The sequence below is a fragment of the Silene latifolia genome, chromosome 7, assembly GCF_048544455.1.
Source record: "Silene latifolia isolate original U9 population chromosome 7, ASM4854445v1, whole genome shotgun sequence".
Lineage (NCBI taxonomy): Eukaryota > Viridiplantae > Streptophyta > Magnoliopsida > Caryophyllales > Caryophyllaceae > Silene > Silene latifolia.
The window spans coordinates 108,273,048-108,300,079 of NC_133532.1; the positions used below are offsets into that span (position 1 = coordinate 108,273,048).

The window sequence follows — 27,032 nt, forward strand, 5'->3', positions numbered from 1 at the left end:
TAAAGGACTACTGTGAGATGGTACATCCATCTCCACAGGAATGTCATTTCTATCAAACCAGTTTGAAGAAAACTGGCTTACTTTCCATTCCCAATAATGGTCCATGAAATTTTGTTTGTGAGCATCATTCTTGTAGGCAACTATCGTGTATTTTGAGTAGTCCATTGTTTTTTTTTTAAGAAAATTAAATACTTTCTGAAGAGATTAAAAGTTTTGGTTATTGGAAAAGGTTTTAGAAATGAAGGTAGGATGGAAAAGTAATTGTGTACTCTTTGGTTTATATAGTGGATTAATTGATTATAAGAGATTAAATTCTGTGAACAGTTGTGTCTTTTCAACTGCCACAAACATAATCATGGTAATTAATAAATTGGGTGAAGTTATCTATGTTAGTTAAATCTCTTGCATAAAACAATGTATGCACACTATAAAAATACGTAATGGACATTTGAATTAAACTGAAAGCACATTTATTTTCCAAATAATGTTCCATGTTCTTTTTTAAATAATTTAATGTACCTTTAAATATAATATAATGTACATTTTCCAAAGAGTGCTTAATGATATTTTAGTTGCACCTAATTATCAGAAAATGCAAATTATGAATATAGATAGTGGACAATTTATTTGATGGAACATGTTTTTTTATAATTAATATAATGTACATTTAGAATTAATATTCAAATTAATGTGAATAGTTGTGTCTTTTCACCACTTAAGCAAGTTACAAACCGTCATTTGACATATTGAACAGTTGCAAGACCACTTGCAAAAGGTAATAATTACTTGCACATACTTATTATATATAATGCACATTTCACTAAGACTGATTGGACATTTCCTTATGAAACGTGTACAGCACAACACAACACATTATTTTTACATGCAAAATTACTTTTCAGTTACTTCAAATTGCACACTTTTCCTTTCTCATTATTTTTAGTACATTTTTTCTCACCACAAAGTACATTTGCATTTATCATCCTCCTAAAATCAAACAAACAAACTATAAACCCTAATTTAACACTTTTCATTATAAAATTAATGTTTTTGTGGTTCTGTACATTAAATCTAGTTAACTAAATTTAATCAAATCCGAAATTAAGTTGAATTTGATTAAATTCAACTTTAACATCATCATAAAATCAATTCAACAACGATTCAGAAAGGAATTAAATAATATTGAATGAACATACCTCAATATTGACTGTAGAAAACAATAATTCCAGATGAATGACCAAATCAATTCCGATTTTTCTTACAAAGTTTTGATCTTGAAATAACTGAATAGCTGATGAATGCAAAAGTTTGAACAAATTGACTCTGATTTGCGCTTGAACACAAAGAATTGATGATGAATAAACGATTTTAGATCACTAAATTTGATATCGAAAGACAAAAATTTACAAATTAAGGAAGGATTAATGATGAAATCGATTGATTTTGTTTCGTGTGGTTTGATTTTGTTACGTAGGCTTGATATTGCTGACATGTACAGTCTTATTTTTTGTTTTCCGTGAAATTTTAAGAGAAGCGCGCGTCTAATCTCAGCCGTCAGTCTTATTTGATGGACGGTTGAGAGCTGTTCTCACGGTTCTCACGATAAGCCCCGTTCTCACCGGAACTCCACCCTAATAATAATGATAATAATAATAAATATGTTATTAATAATATTAATAATAATAAATATATTAATAAAATAATAAATGTAATATAATAACTTATTAATATAATAATAATAAATATAATAATAAATAAATATATTAAATATAAATATAATAATATTATAATTAATCATAATAATATAATAATAAATAAATATATTAAATATAAATATAATAATATAAACAATACGAATTAATTAATAATAAATATAATAGTAATATAATAAACATAAAAATATAATAAATATAAAAATATAATAATAATAATAATAATAATAATAATAATAATAATAATAATAATAATAATAATAATAATAATAATAATAATAATAATAATAATAAACATAGTAAATAAGATTTCAGGCCTATCTCTTGCTGCTCTATTATCTACAAGACCATTAGTAAGATCTTGACTGGCAGATTGCAGACAGTCATGCCCAAACTTGTTGGCATGGAACAGGCTGCCTTCATACCTGGGAGAAGTCTCCATGAGAATGCTATGCTCACACAGAGCCTGATAAAAGGGTATACTAGGAAAAATCTTACTCCCAGGTGTATGCTAAAGGTTGACATTAGTAAAGCTTTTGACTCCTTACAGTGGGAGTTTTTGAAAAATATGCTGCTTGGTCTTGGTTTCCCTATGCTCTTCACTAAATGGATCCTTGGTTGTGTCACTGGGGCCTGGTATTCCTTAAAACTTAATGGCTCAGACTATGGTTTCTTCAAGGGTAGGAGTGGGGTTAGGTAGGGTGATCCTTTATCCCCCCTTCTCTTTGTTCTTAGTATGGAGGTTTTGTCCAGAGCTCTTAGAATTATGTGCCATGATAAGCAGGTCTCTTACCATCCGAAATGTGTCAAAATGAAGCTCACTCATCTTATTTTTGCGGATGACTTGATGGTTTTCATGCGTGGGGATTTACCATCAGTCAGGAAAGCTACTGATACACTCCAGATTTTTTCCTGCTGGTCTGGTTTGAAAGCTAGCTTTGAGAAGACTGAAGCTTACTTTGGTGGTGTTACTAGTCAACTAAAGATGCTGATCTTGAAGGATACTGGTCTCAAAGAGGGGCAGTTCCCCTTCAGGTATCTGGGGCTCCCCCTCAACCCTTCTAGGCTTACTAGTCCTATGTATGAAGCATTGGTCCTTAAAATTCAAACCCTTGCGCATTCCTATGCATCTAAGTTTCTTTCTTATGCTGGTAAGCTTCAGGTTATTAACTCCATTGTCTTTGGCTTATACAACTTCTGGTGTGGTAGTTTACTCTTGCCAAAAGGCATTTGTAGTGCCATTTCAGTCTTTTGTCGGCAGCTCTTCTAGGGTTATGATGTGGGCACTAAGAAACAGATTTTTAAGAGCTGGCAAAGCATCTGTACTCCTTGGGAAGAGGGAGGTTTTCAGGTTAAGGAAATTACTGCTTGGAACCAGGCTTGCATGCTCAAGTGGCTTTGGCATCTTGACAAAGGGACTGGTTCTATTTGGACTATTTGGGTGGCTAAATACTATCTTGATCAATGCAATATTTGGGATCTCTCTGTGCATGCCTCTCAATCTGAAAGTCTTTGTGGACTTCTCAATGTTAGAGATATTTTGATTAGCCGCTTGGGAGGGATCCATGAAGCTCAATCTGCTCTGAAAAGCTGTGGTGCCTCTGACAGGTTTTATGTTGGCAAGGCTTATAACCTGCTCAGACTAAAAGAGCGTCCCACTATATGTTTCAAAGTGGTTAAGAGCTGCCTTCTTCTCCCTAGATTTAAGGTCATTTTGCAGCTTGCAATTCAAAAGAAGCTTGCTACTACTGATTTGCTTAACAAACGGGGATGGTGTTTGGTTAATCGTTGCTATCTCTGTAAGTGTCAGGCTGAGAGTTCAAGGCACTTGTTCTTCAAATGTGCTTATTCTTTTAAGGGGTTGTCCTCTGTCCTGTGCTGGTTTTGTGTTTCTTTTGCTTCTTCCCAGCTGCACGCCCTGCTTGTAAAAGCTTACAGCATGAAGCCAAGGAAGCATTGGAGAACTCGTTGGTTTGATTGTTGTGTGGCTGCTACTGTCTACTGCTTGTGGAGAGAACGCAATAGAAGAGTCTTTGATAGTCGTGAGCAAGAGGCTTGCAGCATTACTAGGGAGATTCAAGTTCTCACTTGTTTCATACTACTTAACAAATCTCAGAATACTGTACAGGATGCAATTATAGAGGCTTTCAATAGGTAGTCTTTTTTGTTAATGTAGTCCCTTTAGAGGATATGTTTGTAAGAAATCTCTCACTCATGTATACTTTTTTGATATATATGAGAAATATCTTTCTTGCAAAAAAAAAAAAATAAACATAGTAAATAAATTAATATAATAATAACGATATCAATAAGAATATAAACAAAGAATAATAATATTAATGTTGAAATAAACTAATCTAAACTGAACTGAACTGATCTGAACTGAACTGAACTGAATGGAGCTGAACTGAACTGAACTTAATAGAGCTAAACTGAACTTATTAGAACTGAAATTAAGTCCAAAAGAACAGGCCCTAAGATATCCAAAAATACAGCATTACAACAGTGACTTCTTAAAATGACCCCGAAAATCTGCAAGATGACTTGTAGACAATTCTACTCCTTCGCCCAAATGAGCTGCTTGCACTGCTGATTGATAGAGTGTAGAATAATAATGCATCGTTTTCCCAACGAAACCTTCAATAGAAAAAACCATCAAATGAAGAGGCAGTCCAACAAATGCCAGTGAAAAGATCTTCCTTCCATGCAGCATCAACAAAGTTGAAAGTGGAATCACAATCAAACGAGTCCCCCAAAAATTATTCCAGTCCCTTTTTGAATTCCTGTAAACAGATGCTCATTTTCATCATCCAAATTTGTGCAATGATTGAACCTTGGTGATTTATAGAATTGAGAGCATCAAAGGATTTCATCATCCCTTACTCTTTTGACGCTTTTTTAGCCTATTTTCGACGCTTAAACCGTGGGCATTTTATTTCTTGACGCTTTACTAAAGCGTGGTTTTTCGAGACATAGGATTTTTTGTCGCTTTTTAGTGTCATCCTTGACCACGCTTTTTTGCGTTAGTGCCTTTTTAGGAGTGACGCTTTTTTGCCGTCAGAATTGTCAACGCTTTGTCACTTCCTGAACCCTTTTAGACTCTTGCACTTTGCTTCATCGATTGTTTGACGCCAATTCTTTCATATGTCCTATATTCCCTAACATTTTCAAGTAAATTAAAAGGAGCTAGATGATACAAAATTACGTAATTAAGATCAGTGAAGCATATCTCATCAAGTTTTATATTTTATAAAATAAATACTCGAGTAGAGGGTACAAAGTAGATGAACAGTTATAAGAGTACAAAATTAGGATTACAACCTAGGTTGCACGGACATTCCTCCTAATCGGCGTTCCCGTGTCGGACACCCGTGTCGGACAGGACACTCGTCGGACACACGTCAAAACGTGTCGGACACTTGTAAAGCCGTGTCTAACTTTCATCTTTTATTTCGGCACGTGTCCGACACGTGTCCATGGTATTTTGAGCCGTGTCCATGGTATTTGGACACACCTTCCCTCCAAACGGAATCAAGTTGAATTTAAGTTAAATGGCGAGAATTGTTATATGGTTAAATTTGATGGGGAATAAGTTGAATTGGAGACAAATGATATTATTTAGACTAGTAATGAGATGTCGAAATAGATTGATTATAAGTTGGTTTTGGTTTTGGAAATGAGAATGAGTTATAATTAACGTAAGTTTTACTTTCACTTATTTAAATTTAATATCAATACTTTTTCAAAAATAAAATCACACATATATAACTATAAAATATATATTTTATTAAATTTAAATGCCGTGTCCCGTGTCCTAAATTTCATGGGATGCCGTGTCACGTGTCCGTGTCGTGTCCGTGTCCGTTTTGGTGCAACCTAGATTACAACTCGCATTACACTTTAACATGGTAGGAAACAAGTAACATTTAAATTACTTCAAGCTCTTGTATTGTCTCGCTCTCTGATCTCCGCTTCAAGAACTTCCTCATCTATCTCTGTAACAATAATAGAAACCCAGGCTTTCTCAAAAATAGACTCAATGTGCTTCGCTATTGCCCCTCATTTCCAATTCGAAGTTTACATGCAATCAGTTTCTGCAAGTCATCTTGCTTGACAAAATTACTCACTCATAAGTAAAGTTATTCCTTCTCTTGTTGGCTCAAAGAACCGTCAAAAATCAAAGTTGTAACTAAAGAAGGGATAAACTTACCAGTTTCCATGGCGGCTTCAAGGGTATCTCTTTTTACCAATGTTGAGGAGAAGTCTGACATATATCTTCTTCCTAGATAATCCATTAAAAACGTTATTCATACAAGTTGTGTTCCGCTTCTCCAATTCAATGTCAGCTTGTAGCACAAGCCAAGTCTATATCAACTCCACAAACTCATGACAGCTTCAATGAAAGAACGCTTCGTCATTCCTTTCAATTCATTCCTCCGCACTCCAATTTAAAATATAACTCACTCTTAGCATAGTTGTAATTTTACTATTTTAACTTAATTGCATCCGCCAAAGATCAAACCTTTAATGCTGAACTCTAATTTAGTACCTTTGGAGTAGGTTCTTAATTCCAAATACACAACATTCTCAGCAGCAAAGTCTTCAACCACCTAATAAACCAAGCATACATCAGCAAAAGACCAAGACACACAGGCTTATTTTCAGTAAGACTTGAGATGCACGCGCCATTTTAGGCAAAAAAAATGAAATATTTCGGCCATTTTTTAAAGACACGACGACGTATTTATGATGCACTTCGTTCACATTTTCAACCTCTTCTCTTTCCTCTTATAACCACAAGTCACGCTTGATTCAATCTTGGCAGTATTTTACATTTTTTTGGCCTAAATCCAGTTAAGGTACCAAAATGTGAATAAAGTGCACATTAAGGTATTAAGTTTTAAAAAACTTTTCATAAGGTGTTAAGTTTTAAAAAGTGCAATATTAAAGGGTGTTTTCATCAATTGATCCTATAACCTATTCAAGAGTTGACAGCGTAACCTAATGTTTCATGATCATCTCAAGCCAAATACTCAATAGACTACAAAGATAATGAGTCGAACATTTCTATTTAACTCCAATAACTCTTTGTACTCTAACTGATGCGCTAGAAGATGCCGAGGAGGTCACGGTTAGGCCAACTGATGAACATGGGCTGGTTGCTACTAATTCTCGAGAGGTGGATTACTTGGGCTCACATTTCCAAGTCCAGGGAGTCAGAGTTTTATTCGTTGGGGATCCGAGTTGAGCTAGGCGTGTGAAGTTGAAGCATGGACCTGATTGTTTATTTCCAATTCCGTTATTTCCTTATTTCCTATTCTGTTATTTCCTTAATCTCGTTTTAGGATATTTTATTTACTGCTATTTTCTTATTAAGCAAGAATAATATCTCATAGGAGATACTAGGTCAAGTTTATTAGTTTATTTGTAAGCCTATATAAGGCGTGACAGGCTGCTGCGTTTTGATTCATTGAACGATTAATAAAAACTCAGAAAACCCCGATCAAGTTTGATCACCAAACCCTAGATTTGAGAACGTACTTCAAGTCTTTCGCGATTGCTGTTCGGGCTCCGAACTCCTTCGTTATTAGCTGCGAATTCAGGTCGGATCTCAAAGCTAAATATCCCTCATGTTACTGTTCACCGTGTTACTGTTCACTCGTTACTATTCATCCATTATTGTTCACCCGTTGTTTCGTTAGTATTGTTGCTGTTATTGCGTTATAAAATCAGAAAAAAAACAAGCCTTTTGTTTTCGCTATTCTGTTTTTGTTAGTTGCTGGAAATCGAGTCTTAAATCATCACATTTAATTTGTTAATTGCTTCCGCGTTTTGTACCATTTGGTTCCCTCCCTCTTGAAAGGGAATTGACCTCAATTCGGATAGTCCTTCATCATCTAAGTATGGTGAAAGATCTCCCACATTGAATGTGGCGTGAACTCCATAGTCTCCGGGAAGTTCGAGCTTGTACGCATTGTCATTCACTTTCTCAACTACTTTATAAGGATCCTCGGCTCGAGGCATGAGCTTGTTCTTGCGCTTTCCCGGAAAGCGTTCCTTCCTCAAATGCAACCAAACTAGATCACCCGGTTCAAAGAGTCTAGGCTTACGGTTTTTGTTCGATCTTTTCTTGTAAGCCTCATTTACCGCCTCAGTTCGCTTCTTTACCTGCTCATGTAGCTTCAACATCGATTTGAGCTTCGATTCAGCATCCTTGTGCACCAACTCATCACTAGGAAGCGGAATCAAGTCTATGGGCAGGTATGGATTAACGCCATATACTACTTCAAAAGGAGAGTGTTTCGTGGCTATGGTTGGAGTACGGTTGTATGCAAACTCGGCATGAGCTAGCTTCATATCCCAATCCTTTTGTGTCTTGCTAACCAGCCCACGAAGTATAGTGCCCAAAGTACGATTAGTGACCTCGGTTTTCCCATCGATTTGGGGATGATGCGAGGTACTAAACAGCAACTTCGTACCCATTTTCCTCCACAAAGTGTTCTAGAAATAGGTTAAGAATTTCGAATCTCGATCGGACACAATTGTTTTTGGGACACCATGTAGACGCACTATCTCTCGGAAATACAAATCAGCCACATTCGCAGCATTGTCGGTCCTGTGGCATGGTATGAAATGTGCCATTTTCGAAAAGCGATCAACCACAACTATTATAGCATCCTTACCTCGCTTTGTTCTTGGTAAAGCGACGATAAAATCCATTGATACATCCTCCCACGGCCGATTAGGAACCGGTAAGGGCTGATATAAACCCAACTTGAACTTACTCTTCGCGAGATGACAAGTAGCGCACTTGCTCAACAAATTCTGTATATCACCCAACATCTTCGGCCAATAAAAGTGCTTGTGCAAGATTTCGAGCGTCTTTTGAGTTCTGAAATGACCAGCAATGCCGCCACCATGAGCCTCTCTAACCAACAATTCTCGAACCGGATGTTTAGGAACACACAAACGATTTCCCCTGAAATGAAACCTGTCCTGCAACACATACTCCTTGAACGACCCAGTTGTACACCCTTTGAATATCTCACAAAAATCAGCATCTTTCGAGTTGTATTCTTTCAACATCTCGAAACCAAGTAGCCTTACTCCAAGAGTTGTAAGCAAAGCATACCTGCGAGATAACGCATCAGCTACCACGTTGGTTTTACCCTCCTTGTATTTGGATGAGAAATGAAATGATTGAAGAAACTCGACCCATTTGGCATGTCGTGGATTAAGTTTCTGCTGCCCATTAATATACTTCAAGGATTCATGATCATAATGAAATATAAAATGATTCGGCCTCAAATAATGGCTCCAATGATCCAAGGCTCGAACAATGGCATAGAATTCCTTGTCGTAGGTCGAATAATTGCAGCGAGCTCCACCAATTTCTCGGAGAAATAAGCTATGGGACGCTTCTCCTGCACTAGAACAACCCCTATTCCGACACCACTAGCATCGCACTCAACTTCAAATGGCTTTGCAAAATCAGGGAGTGCAAGAATAGGTGCTTCACATAGCTTATGTTTGATCAACTCGAAAGCTCGTTGAGGTGTACCCCAAACGAATGATCCTTTCTTCAAGCACTCGGTAATAGGACTCATAATGGTGCTAAAATCCCGAATAAAACGACGATAAAATGAAGCTAACCCATGAAATGATCGTACCTCTGTCACTGTAGTAGGTACTGGCCTATAGCTTCTACCTTAGTTTTATCCACGGACACCCCATGCTTGGAAACGACATATCCAAGAAAGATAACTTCATCGACCAGGAATGAGCACTTCTCGGTCTTGCCATATAGTTTTTGAGCCCTCAATACCTCGAAAACAGCCCTCAGATGATGCAAATGCTCATCTATGCTTTTACTGTACACAAGTATATCATCGAAATAAACAACAACGAATTTACCAAGAAATGGTTTGAGTACCTCGTTCATTAGTCTCATGAAAGTGCTTGGTGCATTCGTGAGACCGAATGGCATTACCAACCACTCATACAGGCCGTGCTTGGTCTTTAACGCGGTTTTCCATTCAACTCCTTCCTTCATTCTAATCTGATGGTATCTACTTCGCAAGTCAATTTTCGAGAACACCACTGAACCATGAAGCTCATCTAACATATCATCAAGTCTCGGGATGGGAAATCGATACTTAATGGTTATGTTATTGACAACCCTGCTATCGATGCACATTCGCCATGAACCATCTTTCTTTGGTACTAACAAGACCGGAACAACACATGGACTTAAGCTCTCACGCGCATAACCTCGTTCCATTAACTCATCAATTTGGCGCTGCATCTCCTTAATTTCCTCGGGATTACTTCGATAGGCAGCCTTATTAGGTAACGGAGCCCCTGTAATCAAGTCAATTTGATGCTCGATCCCTCTTATCGGTGGCAAACCGGTAGGTAAATCATCCGGGAATACATCTGCAAACTCAAGAAGCAACTCATTGATAGCATCGTGCTGACTTACTTGTGGTTGGGGCTGATTTAGGGCTATGAGCGCATAAACACAACCACCATCGTCGAGCACCTGTTCAACCTCCATTTCGTTAGCAAACATGGTTAAGCTTGGCTTCTTACTCCTACCCGAATACATAGAACGAACAGCTTTCGGGGTCATAGGCTTCAATGTTACATTCTTACCATCAGAGAACAAAGTGTACTCGTTACTCCTCCCATGGTGCGCTATATCCTTATCAAATTGCCAAGGACGTCCCAATAGCAAATGGCATGCATCCATTGGTATAACATCATATAAAACCTCGTCCTTGTAAGGATCCATTGCAAAACTCACTCGGGCCTGTTTTGAAACCTTTACCTTGCTTCCGTCATCAAGCCAATGCAAAGTATAGGGCTTTGGATGCGGTGTGGTCACAAGAGAAAGCTTATCAACTAGCTCCGTAGCAGCAACGTTGGTGCAACTCCCACCATCGACAATCACGCTACACCACTTATCACCCACCTGACATTTGGTGTGAAAAATCTGGTCACGTTGTTCTACTACCAACGGTTCAACTTTAGAGTGCAACATTCGTCGTAAGACCAAGGTATCCTACATAGGTTCTTCATAAGACAACTCCTCATCCCCGGTCTCCTCCTCTTTGTTCAACACAAACAATCCCTCCTCCTCAACAGCCAAATCATACGATAGCTCATCACGCAAAGACACGGCTTCCCGTAGAGTAATATTCCGTTTATTAGGGCAATCACTTCGGAAGTGACCAAAACCTTGACATTTGAAACAACGGACCTTGGCAGGTCCTTTTCTTTGCTACTCGATTCAGGTTTGTCATGAATGAGCGGTTTTGGTGTGGTGGCAGTCGATACTACAGTATACACAGCCCCTCCAGACCTAGCTCCCTCGGGTTTAGACCAAGCAATACTCTTAGGGGTGAAACTAGTGCTAGAACGATTCGATTTCAATTGACTCTCGACCTTTAAACTCAATTGGCATAGCATATCAAATGAATCGTAGTTATGCATGTCAATAGTATTAGCATATTCAATCCCCTACAAAATCTCGCCATCTTTTGTTCCCCTATTTCCTCCAAATCACTCACCAAAGCAAGTCTTTCAAATTCAGCAATGTAATTGGTAATTGACAAACTACCTTGACTCAATTCAGCAACTTTCCTATATAGATCAATCTTATAACTTCTCGGAACATACCGCTTTCTGAGCTTTCACTTTAAAGCATCCCACGAGTTCAGCTTTTCCTTGCCATCCCTTGCTCGATTGGCTTTGAAATTTTCGAACCACAAAGATGCATTCTTCACCAATTTCAGAATAGCATATTTGCAACGCTTCTCATCAGAAACATCCTACTCGAACAATCGCTCCATATTTCTTTCCTATTCAAGGTAGTACTCGGGATCAGTGCCTCTGTCAAACTCATGTAACTCCATCACCTTAAACTTGTCTACAACAAGCCGCCTTATAGGACCACAACCACCATCCTCTAGCACATTCCTCAACAAGTCACGCAATTGGCGAAGTAAATTGTTGTCGAAATCACCCATCGACCTTGCTCTGATTACCACAAATGATACAAAACGCGGAAGCAATTAACAAATTAAATGTGATGATTTAAGATTCGAATTCCAGCAACTAACAAAAACAGAATAACGAAAACAAAAGGCTTGTTTTTTTTTCATATTTTATAACGCAATAACAATACTAATGAAAAACGGGTGAACAGTAACGGATGAATAATAACGAGTGAACAGTAACACGAGGGATATTTAGCTTTGAGATCCGACCTGAATTCGCAGCTAATAACGAAGGAGTTCGGAGCCCGAACAACAATCGCGAAAGACTTGAAGTTCGTTCTCAAATCTAGGGTTTGGTGATCAAACTTGATCGGGGTTTTCTGAGTTTTTATTAATCGTTCAATGAATCAAAACGCAGCAGCCTGTCACGCTTTATATAGGCTTACAAATCAATATATATAAAAGAAGCTTTTTTCAGGCACTCTGAAAGACTCCAACTTTTCTAAAACACTTATTATTAATATATTTGCCTTAGTTATTTTCTAAATAAAAATAAGAATGAAAAGATATAAATTGGACCAAAAAGATAATACAAAAGAAATATTAAATCAATTTCAAACAACTACATACTCCATATTTTATCAATAATAACTGACAACACCTATCTTTTATCTCTTTGCCATTGGAATTTGTTTACAACTAAAAAACCAATTGCAGAGCGGTCAAGCAGCTATATATAGTTATATCCCATCGGTTGAGATTTTTACCGTATTCCGTTTTATGTTGAACTATCTTAATTGACGATGGAGCCGATAAATCAATATATATAATGGAGATGAAAGCTCATTGGAAAGTTAGAAGTGTTACCACGTAACAATTTTGCATCCATAGAGTACAATTTTCGTGCCATTGATAACGTTGAGTTAATCAAACACATCTCAGATCCAATCCCTTTTTTAAGTAACATGGTTAAGATCGTAAGAAAGTTGATAAACAACAATGCAGCGATTACTGGATTAGAGCATAATGGGTCATCTCAGAAGCCAAGCGTTAACAAAGGTATTGCATCGAAAATCCGTCACAAAGTCGAATTTTCTTACGTGTTAAAGCCTCATCACAGATAACATTTGACAGCTCTTACGAGTAGAAACGATCGATTAATTAACGATGATTAAAACATGTCCAAGGCTGCTTGGAGGACAATTCATATCACGAAAGAATAGTCCCCTCAAAAAGGCATGAGAAACAAAGGATCAAACAATACATTTGACCCCAAATTGATGTATGCCCCATAACTAAACCAATATGAAACCTTGTTTAAATAACAAGACATTCATACAGCTACTCTTAAAGGGCAGTTTTCATCAATCGCTTTACACAACTACAATAATAGGTAATCTGATCTTGAATTGAGCATAGGTTTTTTTCTTTGAATGTCTGCACTATCGAGTAGTCTGCAACATTCAATAAAAAGTGCTAACTTGGTGTCATGCAATGTTACGTCCACCAAATCATTGGACCCGGTAAAAACAAATTTATCAGACGTAGTATATGGGCTTCTAAAACCACCAATTCTAGAGACACCAAGTTTTTTGAAACACTTAAATTAAAAATTTAAAATAATAATATTAGTCTTAGAAAAAAACAGAATTTGTCAGTATTAATCTTAATCTAAAAAGATAAGTACCATATTAATAAATACCAAAAATAAATCTTAACCTTAAAAGATAAAATAAAAGATAATATATTGTTTATAAAAGTTTTATTTTTCGGGAAGTACATAAACCCTTCGTGGAATTTAATTCTGTGACACCCTCAATTATTGCGGAAAAGTAAACACGTAATTCTACAGAAAAACTGACAGGATATGTTTGTAATTGGTTCAACTAATTAAAACCTGTCATTTTTAAAACTTTTCTAAACCATTCACAAACATTTCCAGAAGGAGGATGCCAACACCGCAAATGCTAATGACTAATTTACATAACTATGCTAAAGTCATGAGAATAGAATGATACAAACCAAAGAAAAAGAGGGAGACATATGTCCCTAAAATGTATGTGACACAAAAAGGGTTTAAGGGTCACAATGAAATAAAACCAGTCTAGGTCCCAAGGTTACTTTGCTCGCTAGCTCGTCCATGTACCCCATATATGCATCACCTACCTGTCATTCGCATTTTATACAAATACGAAAGCCACAGTCAGTGGGGAGTAACTCCGAGTTCTCCCAGCCACGAAATGTCATAATTAATATAACATGTAAACATAAGAATATGAATACGAATCACACAATGCCTTAGCATATAGATGCTAGACAATCGTGCTTATCATGTGAACAACAATATAACAACACATAGTCCTAGCATGTGAAAACTAGACCGACTCATACTACACTATCATGTGAATCACATAACATCCAGGAATCCAAACTCTATCAACCATAGCCGGCTTGCATCTCACCTTCTATGATTCATAGAATCACCATACAAGAAAGGGCAATATATCAAAGACAGGCATAAGTTCTTAGTACCGTCAATAGTCACTTTGTAACTCGAGTCTATACCACGAGGTAGGGAAGGTAATCGAACCGGTATCTTGGCTCAGCGGTTACTATTAAGAAAACATGGCCAAGAGACAACACAACCCTAGCCTAAAATCTGCGCAGACCTAGACATGCGGATACACACCACCGCACCCAAGACCCACAACTTTTTTTTAAAACAAAGTGATGTGAGTACCCTAAGGACACCACCGAAGGGTTGGCTAGTACTTAAGCTGACCCCATACTATCAAAATAAGTACCTGAGGTCATGCCCCAACTTGGATATAAATCCACTAGTCAGGAACACAAAGGCTATCAAGCAGTGAACATATACTCGTCAGAGACTATAAAGACCTATCTATGATGAAGGCCGAAATACTCACCTAGGACCTAGTCCCAGCTTGAATACTTTAGCCCACACCACACAAGACTCACCACACAAGACAAGTAAGACACCCACTTAACCCTAAGTGGCAAAGAGTCTAACTTACCAACATAAATGCTAACATTCTATCATGTGAAAGGATATATAAATGTCTATTCAGCAGATAATCCAACAGAATCCTCAATACCAATTTCCAATTCTAACAATATTAACCATATTCAAGGCTTCGGGGAATCTAGGGCCGTTTTTACAATATAAGAAACTACTTAATTTCAACTAACTACACATGTGAAATAGAGATATAATAAATGGCCTAAAGCAAGAAAAGACCGATTATCTAATTCATATAAAATTTCATCCAACCGAATTTTTACCCGCAACCCCAGCCCTGCGACAGGTACGGGTCAAATTGCGGCTGACCAATCACTCAATTAACTGACATCGCATCAGTCAAAGGGACTAAGGCTCAATTTTCGGCACAATCAACAAAACATTACAATTATCGCTATAAAATTCATTTGAGCCTATTAATTACAATTTCATTTTGTAAACTATCCTAACATGTGATAATTATCAATCACCTAAACACTTATCAAACAACAAACACAACATCAACTACTAATGTGACATTAATTCGTCGAGTAACTCGGAATAGTTACCTTACGCTAGCAAAGAGACAAGTAATAAACTTGAGAAAGCTTCTAAAACCCAAAATTACTCTTCATCTTCAACCACATATGAGTCACCTAAAATAATTATGTGAAAGGACGATATTAACGAAGTATCGTTATATAAAATAAGAGACGGTAATTTAATTATATTTTAAATGACCCAAGCCTACACTACGAGCACCCATAGCCACGGCTCTTGGACCGTTTAAGCAGTCCTAAACACGACTTCACGAGCAGCCATAAATTGTAACAAACCAAATATTTCCAATATTTTTATATTGACAAATTATGTTATATTTTAGTTAAGCTAGCTAAATTACTTTATCTTTTAGAATTAAGACTACAATTCAATTAAAGGGAATATTGGTCCGTTGTGTTTTATGTGTCGGTGTTAATTACTCTTTTTCTAGTCCATATTCCATATAATATTTCCCAAAGACAAACCCTTATTTTCTTACAATAGGTCTTGGTATAGACGGGTGGGGCGAATAGACGGGTAAAGACCTCTAATAAAATGGGTAGGGGAGACAAGGTGGGGGCATCCCCATGTGCTTCCCACTTTATAGCAAATGGGTATTTTGTAAGGGAAAATGGTATCCGTCTATACGTATAGACGGATAGTGTCCGTCTAAAATGAGAATTTGTGATTTTCTTATTTATAAACTACAATTTATGTTTAAAGGGAGCCGCCTAACCTCTTCATGCTTTCCTAATCTCCCCTGCTACTTTCTATGTTACATTAATAACCACCTGCAACAATTCGTCCAACACCCATAAATAAACAAAAAGAACCAAACTTTATCAAATAAGAGTATATAAAACGACATATAAGACGGAGTTTTGACATTTTTGTCGAGTAACCTATCACCGTTACCTTTTTACCCTTCAAAACTCCGAGGAAAACGTCTAAAAAGTATGAGCCTCCCACCGGGTCTTCAGTTCCTTCAACTAGAGGAAAGAACATGAGATAAAAGAGCTAAAAATAAGAACTTTCATGAGGCGGGTCAAACTGAAATTACCACAAAAATAAGATTTTCTTACCTTGAAAGAAGGAGGAAAGAAAGGGGAAAAGATTGGTATAAAAATTATCGGATTTGGTCGAGAAATGGGGGAGAGATCGGGGTTTGAAGCTCGCACAGAGATGGCGATTTGGTTCATTGTCTGATTTTGTTGTTGTTTATGTTTGATTTTTGTTTGTTGCAGGTGGGCTTTCGAAGAGGTGGATGAGTATACAGGGGGTGGGGACGAGTTGCACAATAATAATAATAATAATAATAATAATAATAATAATAATAATAATATATATAATGAGAGACCAGCTAGCTTGCTAGCTATTAATTATACGTACGTTACTTCATCGTTAAGTAATTTCGTTCGTTTTTAAAACCGTCTCGAGTTAATAAAAATCGGTTTTTAGTAAAAGTTTCAGTAATAAAACGGAATTAATAATAAATAAATTTAATGAGTGAAAATAAAATAAACTCAGCTAGTTAACTAAAATAATACGAAATTAGCTCGAATCGGAATTATTAGAGATTTTAACTAAATTAGCGGCTTTTAAAGATATTTGCTAATTTAGCGGAACAAACTCGAAATAGCTAACTGATCCGTCTGGAGCCCACTTAGCTCGACTTCGATAAGGGACTTAGAAAGAAACAAAAAGTTATTAAATAAATAAAACTATTTACATGAACCCATAAAAAGTCAACTAAACAAACTCGAGCTAACTTTTAAAAGAACTTATTAACGATTATTAAATTTAACGTAACGAATTATAATGAAATTAATTAATTAGCTGAGAAAATAAATATATAAATCGTTAACCAATGTAATTAAATATAAAGTAGCAATTAAAAGAATTTTATCCAACTTATTAAAATACGGGGTGTTACAATCACCCCACCTTTTAAAAAGTTTCGTCCTCGAAACTTGAAAGTAGAAATGAAAGGTTATATAAAACAAAACTGGAACTTTGGAATCGGTAACCAAAACATTTTAAAGGTTATTTATCGTAAGAATCAAAATTCTTTCAAAAGTTTCAAATAAAATTTTCCGACAGAACCAGACTCTCATCAGAGGAACGGAAGTGCTCTCGTTGTGCATTCAAGAACATCACATTCCAAATCAAAGATAAGGTCAAAAAGCAAATCATTTGTATAAATCGAAAATCAAAATACTTTCAGAAACATTAATGAAAAGTTTTCAAAAATATAAGTCTCATTCATGGAACGGAATTGCTCTTGTCGTGCACACAAGAACGCTAACTTTCCAAGTCAGAGACAAATTTAAAACAAAAACTATTCGCCGACAATCGTAGAACAAGTTATCAAACGTTTCCAATAACTAGTTCTAACATCCGATCAACGTTAAAATCAAAATAAGAGAAAGGTAATCTTCTCAAATGTTCTTTTGCAAAAAGCCAAAGTAGAAATAAAGGTTTCACCTTTAAACTAAAAGGGGAGTTAAATTCCGGAAATATAATATTAAACTTTGACAAAGAAGTCATAAATAGATCAAGGTTAATAGAAATTGGATAAAATTTAAAGAAATTTCGGGTCTAGTAATTATAATTACGATAAATGAGTTTATATTCAAGGAAGGAATAGGGAACTAAATCAAATTTTCATTTTCAAGTCTTCAAAAATAGGTTAGGTTTGCAGAAGTGACATAAACTTTTAAGAATGAATCGAAACTGGTAGCTTGAAACTTTAGAAGTTGTACAAAAAGGAAAGTAACTTAGATAGCATAAAAACAAAGTATGTTAAGAGAGCTCAAACTTAAGCCACAAGAGAGCTATAATGACTTTCATAGGGTAAAAATTGAAGTCAAAATTACAAGGATGTCAAAGATAGAGTTTCACAAGATACGAGTGTCAAACTTAAAGGAGGAGCAAGATGAAGCGAGGAAAGGAGGTATGAACGGTAACGCTCATGATCAAGGAGAAAGGGAAATTAGACAACAAGGAAATGTCAGATACTCAAATCTCAAACAACAATGTCATAAGGTAACATCAATTAATGTATGGCTATCAACATCCAAAAGGTATCTCTTTCCAAAATCACATCATAAACCTTACTCCGTGTTTACTCCTAAGGTAACAACACTCAACGTAAGTCCTTCCAATATCACAACTTCTCAAAACCGGGGTTATAGGTCAACCAGAAACAACTCCACAAGCCAAATTATCCAACCAAGGTTAACACCCCACAAAAGAAAAAGAACTATCTAAAAGGCGTTAAGGGAGGATTAGCAAGGGTGAAAGGACACGTTGGGAGGATACAAATGTAACTTCCTAGGAAGAAGAATAGAGAGTTTAGAAGAAGGATAGGCACCAAGAGATTAAGAATAAGGCGAGATACAAAAAGAACGAGAAATATCTTCAAGGAAGTAGAAGCATTCTTCAAAGGTTGAACAAATCTTCAATCCTCAGCAAAAGGCACTAAATCTTGATCTTTTTAAAATATAAGTGTCCTTTCAATGGAACGGAGATACTCTTGGCGATCACTCAAGAACATCAATATTCCAATTCAAAGACATAAAAGGACATTTTTACACCAACAAATGATAAAACTAATTATCAGACGTCTCCAATAACAAGCTTTAACACTAATTGACGTTAAAACCAGTGAAAAACATTAAAATATTTTCAAAACCTTTAGTTCAAATTTTTTTTTATAATAAGGGTAATAACTCCATTAGCTATAGATAAGCTCACGGTCATTGGTCCAAGAACGCAACAATTATTAAATGACAATCAACAAACAGGTTAGTACCTAACAAAGAGCAAACACAAAGAGACTACAACATAAGATCCTAAATCTACCCATCTTACCCGTCTCTCAAGTTTATTATTTTAAGGTCAAGTTATTTATAGTGGGGTGCACAAACGTGCGTCGGGAGCAAATATGCTCTGATACCAACTGTGACACCCTCAATTATTGCGGAAAAGTAAACACGTAATTCTACGGAAAAATCGACAGATATGTTTGTAATTGGTTCAACTAATTAAAACCTGTCATTTTTAAAACTTTTCTAAACCATTCACAAACATTTCCGGAAGGAGGATGCCAACACCGCAAATGCTAACGTACTAATTTACATAACTATGCTAAAGTCATGAGAATAGAATGATACAAACCAAAGAAAAAGAGGGAGACATATGTCCCTAAAATGTATGTGACACAAAAAGGGTTTAAGGGTCACAATGAAATAAAACCAGTCTAGGTCCCAAGGTTACTTTGCTCGCTAGCTCGTCCATGTACCCCATATATGCATCACCTACCGTCATTCGCATTTTATACAAATACTAAAGCCACGATCGGTGGGGAGTAACTCCGAGTTCTCCCAAAATACGAAATGTCATAATTAATATAACATGTAAACATAAGAATATGAATACGAATCACACAATGCCTTAGCATATAGATGCTAGACAATCGTGCTTATCATGTGAACAACAATATAACAACACATAGTCCTAGCATGTGAAAACTAGACCGACTCATACTACACTATCATGTGAATCACATAACATCCAGAATCCAAACTCTATCAACCATAGCCGGCTTGCATCTCACCTTCTATGATTCATAGAATCACCATACAAGAAAGGGCAATATATCAAAGACAAGCATAAGTTCTTAGTACCGTCAATAGTCACTTTGTAACTCGAGTCTATACCACGAGGTAGGGAAGGTAATCGAACCGGTATCTTGGCTCAGCGGTTACTATTAAGAAAACATGGCCAAGAGACAACACAACCCTAGCCTAAAATCTGCGCAGACCTAGACATGCGGATACACACCACCGCACCCAAGACCCACAACTTTTTTTTAAAACAAAGTGATGTGAGTACCCTAAGGACACCACCGAAGGGTTGGCTAGTACTTAAGCCGACCCCATACTATCAAAATAAGTAACGAGGTCATGCCCCAACTTGGATATAAATCCACTAGTCAGGAACACAAAGGCTATCAAGCAGTGAACATATACTCGTCAGAGACTATAAAGACCTATCTATGATGAAGGCCGAAATACTCACCTAGGACCTAGTCCCAGCTTGAATACTTTAGCCCACACCACACAAGACTCACCACACAAGACAAGTAAGACACCCACTTAACCCTAAGTGGCAAAGAGTCTAACTTACCAACATAAATGCTAACATTCTATCATGTGAAAGGATATATAAATGTCTATTCAGCAGATAATCCAACAGAATCCTCAATACCAATTTCCAATTCTAACAATATTAACCATATTCAAGGCTTCGGGGAATCTAGGGCCGTTTTTACAATATAAGAAACTACTTAATTTCAACTAACTACACATGTGAAATAGAGATATAATAAATGGCCTAAAGCAAGAAAAGACCGATTATCTAATTCATATAAAATTTCATCCAACCGAATTTTTACCCGCAACCCCACCTGCGGCAGTGCGGGTCAAATTGCGGTGACCAATCACTCAATTAATCGACATCGCATCACCAAAGGGACTAAGGCTCAATTTTCGGCACAATCAACAAAACATTACAATTATCGCTATAAAATTCATTTGAGCCTATTAATTACAATTTCATTTTGTAAACTATCCTAACATGTGATAATTATCAATCACCTAAACACTTATCAAACAACAAACACAACATCAACTACTAATGTGACATTAATTCGTCGAGTAACTCGGAATAGTTACCTTACGCTAGCAAAGAGACAAGTAATAAACTTGAGAAAGCTTCTAAAACCCAAAATTACTCTTCATCTTCAACCACATATGAGTCACCTAAAATAATTATGTGAAAGGACGATATTAACGAAGTATCGTTATATAAAATAAGAGACGGTAATTTAATTATATTTTAAATGACCCAAGCCTACACTACGAGCACCCATAGCCACGACTCTTGGACCGTTTAAGCAGTCCTAAACACGACTTCACGAGCAGCCATAAATTGTAACAAACCAAATATTTCCAATATTTTTATATTGACAAATTATGTTATATTTTAGTTAAGCTAGCTAAATTACTTTATCTTTTAGAATTAAGACTACAATTCAATTAAAGGGAATATTGGTCCGTTGTGTTTTATGTGTCGGTGTTAATTACTCTTTTTCTAGTCCATATTCCATATAATATTTCCCAAAGACAAACCCTTATTTTCTTACAATAGGTCTTGGTATAGACGGGTGGGGCGAATAGACGGGTAAAGACCTCTAATAAAATGGGTAGGGGAGACAAGGTGGGGGCATCCCCATGTGCTTCCCACTTTATAGCAAATGGGTATTTTGTAAGGGAAAATGGTATCCGTCTATACGTATAGACGGATAGTGTCCGTCTAAAATGAGAATTTGTGATTTTCTTATTTATAAACTACAATTTATGTTTAAAGGGAGCCGCCTAACCTCTTCATGCTTTCCTAATCTCCCCTGCTACTTTCTATGTTACATTAAATAACCACCCGCAACAATTCGTCCAACACCCATAAATAAACAAAAAGAACCAAACTTTATCAAATAAGAGTATATAAAACGACATGTAAGACGGAGTTTTGACATTTTTGTCGAGTAACCTATCACCGTTACCTTTTTACCCTTCAAAACTCCGAGGAAAACGTCTAAAAAGTATGAGCCTCCCACCGGGTCTTCAGTTCCTTCAACTAGAGGAAAGAACACGAGATAAAAGAGCTAAAAATAAGAACTTTCATGAGGCGGGTCAAACTGAAATTACCACAAAAATAAGATTTTCTTACCTTGAAAGAAGGAGGAAAGAAAGGGGAAAAGATTGGTATAAAAATTATCGGATTTGGTCGAGAAATGGGGGAGAGATCGGGGTTTGAAGCTCGCACAGAGATGGCGATTTGGTTCATTGTCTGATTTTTTTGTTGTTTATGTTTGATTTTTGTTTGTTGCAGGTGGGCTTTCGAAGAGGTGGATGAGTATACAGGGGGTGGGGACGAGTTGCACAATAATAATAATAATAATAATAATAATAATAATAATAATAATAATAATGAGAGACCAGCTAGCTTGCTAGCTATTAATTATACGTACGTTACTTCATCGTTAAGTAATTTCGTTCGTTTTTAAAACCGTCTCGAATTAATAAAAATCGGTTTTTAGTAAAAGTTTCAGTAATAAAACGGAATTAATAATAAATAAATTTAATGAGTGAAAATAAAATAAACTCAGCTAGTTAACTAAAATAATACGAAATTAGCTCGAATCGGAATTATTAGAGATTTTAACTAAATTAGCGGCTTTTAAAGATATTTGCTAATTTAGCAGAACAAACTCGAAATAGCTAACTGATCCGTCTGGAGCCCACTTAGCTCGACTTCGATAAGGGACTTAGAAAGAAACAAAAAGTTATTAAATAAATAAAACTATTTACATGAACCCATAAAAAGTCAACTAAACAAACTCGAGCTAACTTTTAAAAGAACTTATTAACGATTATTAAATTTAACGTAAAGAATTATAATGAAATTAATTAATTAGCTGAGAAAATAAATATATAAATCGTTAACCAACGTAATTAAATATAAAGTAGCAATTAAAAGAATTTTATCCAACTTATTAAAATACGGGGTGTTACAAATTCATTGTCAGAAATATGTATTGTTGATTTAGGAGGTAACAAATGGTTGGGACCGAGGGAGTATATACTCGCTTTTGATCATCTTAGATGATATGCAGCATGATTTTTATAGTGGCAGTATTCTATATTTTCTTATACTGATCTATTGAATCTTAGGTTTTATTGTGATACGAACTGTCTCTTCTATATGGGATAAATATGTATGATTAAATAAGGTTATGTCAAGTTTATAGTCAAATATATAAATATAAGAATAAAAATGTCATTAACTTTTTATCAATAATATTAAAGACACATGCAACTAAGGCTACTGCAATGCCAGGAATTTCTACGAAATTAAAACGGACATCATCCTAATAACTAAAATAAGTCTTCAACAGGCTAAGAAGTTAGCTTTTAATAATAGCAAGCATAATAAGGTGATATAGATTGGTTTTCATGTATAACCCCAGGCTAATCAAAAGAGCAAAATAGCAAATAGGAAAAAATCATAAAGAAAATATTTGTTAATTAGCAAATAAAAAAACTTCTGAAAAAAGATGATCATGCAATTTAATATTCTAGAGATATATGACTATATGAGTTTTAGTGAAAAGAAACCTCAAAATAAATAATAATAATAATAATAATAATAATAATAATAATAATAATAATAATTGATAAATACCAAACAAAACCAAACCCTAGAACATTATTGTATATATACTCCATCCTAACGTCTATCCTATACATCCATTCACGTTGTGTTCTTTTCTTTTATACTTCGTTGTTTAGTTGTTACGTGCTTGCAGTTGAAATATGGAATAAATAATTAAATGACCGGACGAAGGAAGTATCAATTACATAAGGCTCTAACTACATAAAACCTATACAACAAGTATATATGATAACTATTTTTGCCATAATAGCTCTCCCAAGACATCGCCAACTATAAGTCTAGGAGTTTTGGATTTGGATTACAAATCGTCCTTGGTTTTGTAGCTTGATCTTTGTTTTATTGATTGCCAAGCATGTAAAATTAGCTTAAGTAAAATTAGCTTAAGTAACCTGATGTCCTAGAATAAGTCGTATAAGTATTCTAATTTTCACTTATTTAAGTTATTCAAAAGTATTATTGAAGTTTGATATCGATTAAATAATAATATTGTTCACACTCAAGAGTTTACATTTTTCACAAGCTCACTCAAAAATAAAACACTATTTAGTACCCGTGCAGCGCACGGGCATCAAATCTAGTAAACTAATAAACTTGACCTAGTATCTCCTATGAGATATTATTCTTGCTTAATAAGAAAATAGCCGTAAATAAATATCCTAAAACGAGATTAAGGAAATAACAGAATAGGAAATAAGGAAATAACGGAATTGGAAATAAACAATCAGGTCCAAGCTTCAACTCCACACACCTAGCTCAACTCAGATCCCCAACGAATAAAACTCCGACTCCCTGGACTTGGAAATGTGAGCCCAAGTAATCCACCACTCATGAATTAGTAGCAACCAGCCCATGTTCATCAGTTGGCCCAACCGTGACCTCCTCGGCATCTTCTAGCGCATCACTAACTTTGACATGTGATCAAATAAAGCAAAACGGTTCACAGAACTGTTGTATTTGCCTTTTATATTACTCCGTATGGGATATCAATCTGTCTATGAAAGGGGAGGAAAGGGTACCAAAGAAATAGGATTGGATCTGGGTGATGCTCGAGCCCTTAGAATGACAGGGATGCTAAATCTGATGCGCTGTGTCATTGAAATTCCGTTCTTTTTGCGATAATACACCAATTTGTGGATACTGGTACTCCGGCAGACAGCCTTTCCCTTTAATTTTTAAGAATAAGAGCAAAAAGAAATGTCAGGCGACTAATAGCCATTGAAGTAGCAACTAATTACCAAACCTAGAAATAAAGAAATATCAGACGACAAAAAAATCAGTACATATTCCAACTTCCATGAGAGAAATGTGTTGTGTCACCTCGACCTCAGGCACTTTCACGCCTCATTCAGACCAAAAGATCTCTGATCTGACCAACTTTTGGTGTTAACTCTTTGGCAGTTGGCCCGACATTCACGCCAAAACCATTTAACCTGCAGAAGTAGGCAGTTAGTTTGCATGAGCATGAAGAAACTTAATCCACTTAGAATAACACGTAACATTAAATTTAACATTTACTTCGTATAGTATTTTAAAACACAGTTCTTAAAAACAACCCCGGTGAATTCACGGGCTTAAGGCTATAGCCATCTAGTGAAGTAAGAACCAAAAACCTATTGCAAAGTAAAAAAAACTTTCTTGTAAAGCCAAAAGATGATTAAAATGTAAAACGATAGGAAAAACAACAGTTTCACTTCAAAAGTATGTAAAAAATTCAACACATAAGCTGAGCTTTGAGAGTTCGTCTTTAAGCAAATCCCGATCAAAACAAAAGGTTCAGCTTTCAAAATCTCAACTTCATTCTGTATGAATAAATATTGTCTGCTTTCAGATTTCAGAGCATTAAATAAGAACAATAATGGTTGTATAAATAACTCAAAAAATTGGGGCGTAGGGGTTGTATAAATTTGGCATTTCCAACAATATTCTCCTGTATTAAAAACTGACCAAATATTAGCTTTTCCCCTAAAACTTGCTGTCAAACATACAACAATCTACAAATATTTTTGTCATCTCCCGTGTCTTATATTATACACATTATGCAACCCGTTGCTTGTTTCTCATCTCCATTTCAAAACTTCACTATATCAAAATCAAGATATAATAGAAAGTTGACAATAATAATGGATTCATGGCTTCCTGATTCTCATGATTGTATTGCTGTAAAATATCTGGAAAGACAAGTCATAAAATAAGTATCTCAATAAACAAACATCACTATTAAATATACTGACAATAAGAAATGGATCATATCACGGTACAATATAGAGTTGGATCATATCAATTATCACAGCACTATAAAGATATCCGACAACAAGACTAGTTAAATTTTGAGGTAACGACAATAATGACAGTTGTTTCATTTGTAGTTTGGGGACTAAGTCTTCCTCCTTATCTACATAAAACTGGCACAATTACAAATAAAAAAAATTCAGACGGCATTACTATTATCACCCAAATCATATGACAAGCAAATCCTTTAATGTACCAACATTATGCCAAGAAACAGTAGTAATACTCCGTATCTTTTCTACGTTAATGTACCAATATTAGAGAGTGTTAATATCGTATAAACAAAGAAAATGATGGAGTATGAAAATAAGCTTTAAGTTTTAACATCAATAGCATGAAACTAACCAAAATCTAGACACCAAATTAATCACTGAAATCTAGTTGCACAAAAAGGCTTTGTGCACCAAATCTGAACCAAAGAAGTATCATCAAGAGAAGGCCATTAGAGGATGAAATTGTTCAACGTGAAATCATCGTACAGCTTCAGTGGTTTTAAGTTCTAAATAAAATAAAGAGACTCTATTCTCTAACCTGCCGGAAGCTGTTCTTTGAGGATTTTGTCTTAATAATCCAACTCCATAGTCCATACAATCATAATGACAATCATATACTTAACTCACATGCATGCACTATGGCAGGAAATCATCTTTAATCTCTAGTTAAAATTAGTGAAAATTGTTAATTACCACCTAGTATTTACCGCATTTTACAAATTACCACCTTGTATTTCGTTTATTACTAATAACCACCTATATTAGACGGTATATATCCCATCTACCACCGTATTTCATTCCCGATCATCATTCAAATAACTTCTCGACTCATTAAGTGAATAAACCGCAAAAAGACCAAAACACCCTTAATTTTATTCACTCCAAAAACTCACTGCCATCTAATTAAGAGAGAAACCAAAATCAAACACTCTAAATCCACAACTACAATCAAAATCAAATTATTTTTTTGCAGAATCAAGATCCAACAACCAAAATTGTAAGGACTTTATCTGTAAAGAGAATCACATACGTTCATCATCAATCTTATTCAATCTCCATGAGGAATTAATATGTTGTTGTTATTACTCTATCCACATTATACAACATGATAATTATCCTCTTTCTTCCTCTTGTGCACCCATACATCATCCCTCCCACCACCGCCACCTCTTCACAACTT

At 35.6% G+C, this 27,032-nt stretch overlaps 2 long non-coding RNA genes and 2 other non-coding genes across 5 annotated transcripts; all 4 read right to left on the reverse strand.

Moving 5' to 3' along the window:
• Positions 1 to 12,744: 12,744 nt before the first annotated feature.
• On the reverse strand, positions 12,745 to 12,837 carry LOC141593402 (small nucleolar RNA R24). Its single transcript, XR_012521487.1, has one exon. It is a non-coding gene; the product is annotated as a small nucleolar RNA R24 (small nucleolar RNA).
• A 52-nt stretch (positions 12,838 to 12,889) lies between these two features.
• On the reverse strand, positions 12,890 to 13,019 carry LOC141593414 (small nucleolar RNA U19). The gene has a single exon (XR_012521498.1). It is a non-coding gene; the product is annotated as a small nucleolar RNA U19 (small nucleolar RNA).
• A 720-nt stretch (positions 13,020 to 13,739) lies between these two features.
• Positions 13,740 to 16,461, reverse strand: LOC141591222 (uncharacterized). Its single transcript, XR_012520742.1, has 5 exons — positions 16,355 to 16,461; positions 16,188 to 16,261; positions 16,009 to 16,063; positions 15,302 to 15,388; positions 13,740 to 13,879 (listed from the first exon to the last, which is right to left on the reverse strand). It is a non-coding gene; the product is annotated as an uncharacterized LOC141591222 (long non-coding RNA).
• A 7,562-nt stretch (positions 16,462 to 24,023) lies between these two features.
• On the reverse strand, positions 24,024 to 27,032 carry LOC141592502 (uncharacterized). 2 transcript variants are annotated; one of them, XR_012521168.1, is made up of 4 exons: positions 26,883 to 27,032; positions 25,515 to 25,738; positions 24,851 to 25,000; positions 24,024 to 24,733 (listed from the first exon to the last, which is right to left on the reverse strand). It is a non-coding gene; the product is annotated as an uncharacterized LOC141592502 (long non-coding RNA). The 2 variants fall into 2 exon arrangements; XR_012521169.1 differs by lacking the exon at positions 25,515 to 25,738.